This window comes from Marmota monax, unplaced genomic scaffold (assembly GCF_021218885.2).
Source record: "Marmota monax isolate L192 unplaced genomic scaffold, Marmota_monax_Labrador192_F-V1.1 WCK01_AAM20220418_F8-fsc00462, whole genome shotgun sequence".
Classification (NCBI taxonomy): domain Eukaryota; kingdom Metazoa; phylum Chordata; class Mammalia; order Rodentia; family Sciuridae; genus Marmota; species Marmota monax.
The window spans coordinates 410527-417092 of record NW_026694290.1 but is presented as its reverse complement, the minus strand read 5'-3'; the positions used below and the strand labels follow the sequence as shown (position 1 = coordinate 417092).

The 6566-nt window shown below is 37.9% G+C and overlaps 1 pseudogene; it reads left to right on the top strand.

The window, feature by feature from the left end:
- Window positions 1–5248: 5248 nt before the first annotated feature.
- LOC124108988 (beta-1,4-galactosyltransferase 6-like) lies at window positions 5249–6364 on the top strand (annotated as a pseudogene).
- The last annotated feature ends 202 nt before the right edge of the window (window positions 6365–6566 follow it).

The following is a 6566-nucleotide window of genomic DNA, read 5'->3' as shown; positions in this document are numbered from 1 at the left end:
CTCCTAGATTCAAAACTTAAGATTTCAACACCTCTCTACATTGCCACACATATCCTAAAATAAGCTATCAGGTGATTTATCTGTGTCTGATTGCAACTTAGAAGGTAAAATTAGAGGAATCCATACTGACAAGGAAGAAGGAAGAGAGTTTTGAAGATGGACAGGACAAGTTAATCTGTGCTCCACACTCCATGCAAAAGTCAGAAGTCTTCTCCTCTCATGCTGGATGAAAAGAAATCCTGTGTGTTAGGGAAAAAGTCATAAAGAAGCCATGGGATATATTATATCACAGGGCAATTTTTAGCAAATACAAAGGAGTAGAGATACTACCATGCATTTTATCTGATCATAATGGAATTAAATTGGAAATCAATGATAAAAAAGGAAGAAAAATTACTACATCACATGGAGAATAAACAATATACTACTGAATGAACAAAGGGTTACAGAAGACATCAAAGAGGAAATTTAAAAAATATTAGAGGTAAATGAAAACTCAGACACAACATATCAAAATCTCTGGGACACTATGAAAGCAGTACTAAGAGGAAAATTCATTTCATGAAGTTCATTCCTTAAAAGAAGAAAAAGCCAACAAATAAATGACCTCACACTACATCTCTAAGCCCTAAAAAAAGAACAAATCAGCAGTAAATATAGTAGAAGGCAAGAAATAATTAAAATTGGAGCTGAAATCAATGAAACTGAAACAAAAGAAACAATAAAAAAAATTGACAAAACTAAAAGTTGGTTCTTTGAAAAAATAAATAAGATTGATAGACGAATAGCCATGCTAACAAAGAGAAGAAGAGAGAGAACCGAAATTACTAGCTTACGGGATGAAAAAGGCAACATCACAACAGACACTTCAGAAATACAGAAGATAACTAGAAATTATTTTGAAACCCTATACTCTAATAAAATAAAGGATAGTGAAGGCATTGATAAACTTCTTAAGGCATATGATCTACCAAGATTGAGTCAGGATGATATACACAATCTAAACAGACCAATAGCAAGTGAGGAAATAGAAGAAGCCATCAAAAGATTACCAACCAAGAAAAGCCCAGGACCCGATGGATATACAGCAGAGTTTTATAAGACTTTTAAAGAAGAACTAATTCCAATATACTTCAGGAAATAGAAAAAGAGGGAGTACTTCCAAATTCATTCTATGAGGCCAAAAGCACCCTGATTCCAAAACCAGATAAAGACACTTCAAAGAAAGAAAACTTCAGACCAATATCCCTAATGAATATAGATGCAAAAATCCTCAATAAAATTCTGGCAAATTGGATACAAAAACATATCAAAAAGATTGTGCACCATGACCAAGTGAGATTCATCCCTGGGATGCAAGGCTGGTTCAATATACGGAAATCAATAAATGTTATTCACCACATCAATAGACTTAAAGATAAGAACCATATGATCATCTCGATAGATGCAGAAAAAGAATTCAACAAAATACAGCATGACTTTATTTTCAAAACACTAGAAAAATTAGGAAAAACAAGAACTTACCTCAACATGGTAAAAGCTATATATGCTAAGCCTCAGGCCAGCATCATTCTAAATGGAGAAAAATTGAAGGCATTCCCTCTAAAATCTGGAACAAGACAGGGATGCACTCTCTCACCACTTCTATTCAACATAGTTCTTGAAACACTAGCCAGAGAAATTAGACAGAAAAAGAAATTAAGGGCATAAATATAGGACAAGAAGAACTTAAATTAGCACTATTTGCTGATGACATGATCCTATACCTAGCAGACCCAAAAAGTTCAACCAAGAAACTTCTAGAACTAGTAAATAAATTCAGCAAGGTGGCAGGATATAAAATTAATACCCATAAGTCAAAGGCATTCCTGTATATCAGTGACAAATTCTCTGAAATGGAAATGAGGACAAGTACCCCATTCACAATATCCTCAAAGAAAATAAAATACCTGGGAATCAACCTAACAAAAGAGGTGAAAGATCTATACAATGAAAACTGCAGAACCCTAAAGAAAGTAATAGAAGAAGACCTTAGAAGATGGAAGGATATACCTTGCTCATGGATAGGCAGAATTAATATTATTAAAATGGCCATATTAGCAAAAGCACTTTACAGATTTAATGCAATTCCCATCAAAATCCCAATGGTATTCCTTGCAGAAATAGAAAAAGCAATCATGAAATTCATCTGAAAATAATAAGAGACCCAGAATAGCTAAAGTAATTCTAAGCAGGAAGAGTGAAACTGGTGGTATCGTGATTCCAGATTTTAAACTATACTACAGAGCAACAGTAACAAAAACAGCATGGTACTGGCACCAAAACAGGCTGGTAGACCAATGGAAGAGAACAGAGGACACAGAGACAAATCCACAAAATTACAACTACCTTATATTAGACAAAAGTGCTAAAAACATGCAGTGGAAAAAGGATAGCATCTTCAACAAATGGTGCTGGGAGAACTGGAAATACATATGGAACAAAATGAAATTGAATCCCTTTCTCTCACCATGCACAAAAGTCAACTCAAAATGGATCAAGGAGCTAGGAATCAAACCAGAGACTCTGCATCTAATAGAAGATAAAGTTGGCCCTAATCTTCATCACGTGGGGGCAGGCCCCAAATTCCTTAATAAGACACCTATAGCACAAGAGTTAAAACCAAGAATCAACAAAAGGGACGTATTCAAACTAAAAAGTTTTTTCTAAGCAAGAGAAACAATCTGTGACGTGAATAGGGAGCCTACATCCTGGGAACAAATTTTTACCCCTCAAACATCAGATAGAGCTCTAATCTCTAGAGTATACAAAGAACTCAAAAAGTTAAACAACAACAACAACAAAACAAATAACTCAATCAACAAATGGGCCAAGGACCTGAACAGACACTTCTCAGAAGAGGATATACAATCAATCAACAAATACATGAAAAAATGCTCACCATCTCTAGCAATCAGAGAAATGCAAATTAAAACTACTCTAAGATACCATCTCACTCCAATAAGAATGGCAGCCATTATGAAGTCAAACAACAACAAGTGCTGGTGAGGATATGGGGGAAAGGGTACACTTGTACATTGCTGGTGGGACTGCAAATTGGTGCAGCCAATTTGGAAAGCAGTATGGAGATTCCTTGGAAAGCTGGGAATGGAACCACCATTTGACCCAGCTATTCCCCTTCACAGACTATACCCAAAAGACCTAAAAAGAGCATACTATAGGGACACAGCCGCATTAATGTTTATAGTGGCACAATTCATAATAGCTAGACTGTGGAACCAACCTAGATACCCTTCAATAGATGAATGGATTAAAAATGTGGCATTTATACACAATGCAATATTACTCAGTACTAAAAAAGAACAAGATCATGGCATTTGCAGGGAAATGGATGGCATTAGAGCATATTATGCTAAGTGAATTTAGCCAATCCCTAAAAAAAACAAATGCTGAATGTCTTCTCTGTTATAATGCGGGTGTCTCAAAATGGGATAGGGAGGAAGAGCATGAGAAGAAGATTACAACTAAATAGAGAAGAGAGTTGGGAGGGAAAAGGAGGGAGAAAGGGAGTTGCACGGAAAATGGAAGGAGACCCTCATCGTTATACAGAATACATGTATGATGTTGTGAGGAGAAAAAGAAAAAAAAAAGTGTGTCACGTTAGATTGGATAGAGAGAAGTGATGGGACAGGAGGGGAGGGGAAGGGGAGATAGGAAGGGCAGCAAAATAGAATAGAAATTATGATTGATATATGTATATAGGTAACTGTATGACCAATGTGATTCTGCAATCTGTACAATCAGAAAAATGAGAAATTATACCCCAATTGATTTAAATGTATTAATTGCCAAGATCATTGTAATGTCATGTGTAGCTAATAAAAATAAATAAATAAATAAAACTGAAATATAAAACTTAAAAAAAGAAGTCATGGGAATCAATCACCATAGCACATGTGCAATTTGTTGCCCAGACCTGACATAATCTCTTCATTCACTTGTCAGTTCCCTCCAGAGTTATGGGGTCTGATAGCATTTTATGTAGTTGGGGTTATCATTATACCCAGACAAGGAAGCCAGAATATTCTACTCAGCCTATACCCACAGGAATACCTTCGTTTATCTTCATACCAAACCCTCCAACCTGGGACAAGGTCATGCAGTGAAGTGGGTGAAAAGATAAACTGCACATTGGAATTAGCTGGGGCTTTGAACATATACACTCCTGAGCATTTAAACTAGAGAGAAGTTCAGATTCAGTGGCTATAAGATTTGGTACTCTGCATATGGTCCCAAGCCAGAAGTAATAGTAATTCTGAAACCTCCCTATTCAAAATCTGCATTCTAACAAAGATTCCCAGGTACTATGCATTCCTTATGTTTTAGGAATCCCCTGTGTTAGATGTGATATAATTATTCATATATTTTTGTGAAAGATAACAAGATGACTCTACCTGTTTTCACGGCTCAGAGCCATTGATGCCAGGTGCATATGGAGTGTGAATTTCTCAGTGATTTTTTTCTGGTTCCCCAGTGGAAAGAATAAAGTATATGCTACAGGCCTTGTTTTGGGACTGCCCCATCTTTGGATTTATCTGTAAAGTAGCCCACAGATTTCATTCCCATTCCCTTCTGTATGAAAATAGGGAAGTTGGTATAATTTCACCATGTCCTAGAATAACCCTGGCAATTATCTGATTTATGAAGAGAAGAAACATCTTTTCTATAGCCCTGGTACTGAATCCAAAGTGACTCTCTACCACTTCTACCGTGGGGATGAAGTAGAATTGACTTTCAAACACTAGATTTGAAACACAGATTCTTCTCCTCACTTCCACCAGTCTTAACTGACATTTCTAAATATTTGAAAAGAAGGAACAAAGTCACAAGAGTAGATTCATCTTCTGTGCAACAATGTCCCTCCTCCCATCCTGTAGCTGCTTCCATAGTAGCTTAGGTCAGGAACACAGAAGAACATTTTGAAGGGTAGTATTTTCTTTTCCATCCCTGGCCTGAACTCTCCTCCTTCCACTCTTCTCCTTGGTCCTTCCCAGCCTCTCCTCCCTTGCTCACAGACTCTCATTTATTCTGTGTAATTCCTCCCCTTTTCTCCGTCCTGCTTGGGCCCTCTTCCCAGATCCTGCACATTCTCATGGTTCTTAGCACATTCATGGAAGTTTAGGGGCTGGATGGTGGCCCAGAATCCATCTTGAGAGCACAGCCTGAGCTGCTGGCTGGGAGGAGGAAGATGTCTATGTTCAGGTGGATGAGGTGGGCCTCCAGTAATTCCCTCTCTTGTTCCTGTCTCAACTTCAACTGTGTGGAAGTAGTCATCGCCAACACATACCTCTTTAGTGTACAAGCTCAGTGTATGTTGAGAGAAAATGTGAAAACAATAGGACATTTGATCAGACTGTACACAAAAACATGACCCTCAATGACACAGACTATCCTGAAGGCAATAATTCAAATGACTATCTTGTTCAAACAACAATATATCTGCTGGAAAATTTGACATATTCACCATTCCTTCCCTGCCCAGAAAGCGTGCCTTACAAGCTGGTATTCCTCAGTGCCAACATAAGCAAGGTCATTTTTGATGAAGGTCATCAGCTCTTCTCTAAGGATATGGATATTAAACCAGGAGATTACTGGAGGCCAAAGGACTGTCACAGATGGAAGGTGGCAGTTCTCATTCCTTTCCACAACCACCATGAACAGCTTCTGGTTTTTGCTTACATTTGTTTCCAATGCTGCAGAAGCAGTGGCTGGAATTTGCCTTTTATGTTATTGAACAGACTAGCACACAGTCTTTTAAACATGCTGTGCTCTTCTACGTAGGCTTCAAGGAATCCATGAAAGACAAAATCTGGGACTGCACTGTCTTCCATGATGTGGCTCAACTACCTGAAAATGAGGGAAATCATTATGGATGTGGAGAAATGCCTTGTCACTTTGCAGTAAAGCTGGATAAAATACATGTATATTTTGCCATATATAAAGAGGCATTTTTGGTGGAGTAAGTGGACTGCCAGTGGAAGATTTTAGAAAGATCAGTGGTTTTCCTAATGCTTTCTGGGGACGGTGAAGAGAAGATGATGACCTTTGGAACCGAGATCATTATGCTGGATATAATGTAACCAGACCAGAGGGAGACCTAGGAAAATACACATCTATTCCTCATCACCCTCAAGGGGAAGTCCTGGTTTTAGGATGGTATAAATTACTAAGGTATTCTAAAGAGCATCAGTACATCGATGGGTTGAACAATTTATTATACTTGCCAAAAGTACTGGTTGATAGGTTGTAGGCAAATATATCTGTGAACCTCATGCCAGAGTTAGCTCCAATCAATGACTATTAAATGAACTACCTCTTATGGCAGAGTAGAACACAGTGCTGGATCATAAACTTGGAGTGAACTCTTAGAGGATGTCAGAGATTGGATGACTCAGTGCCCAGACCTCTGAGAAGAGCCAGCAGTCCTCAATGTTTATAGTGTGGGATTATACACATTCTTCCTTCTTATACCTCTCCCCTCTACTTTGAGATACACTGCAGAAACC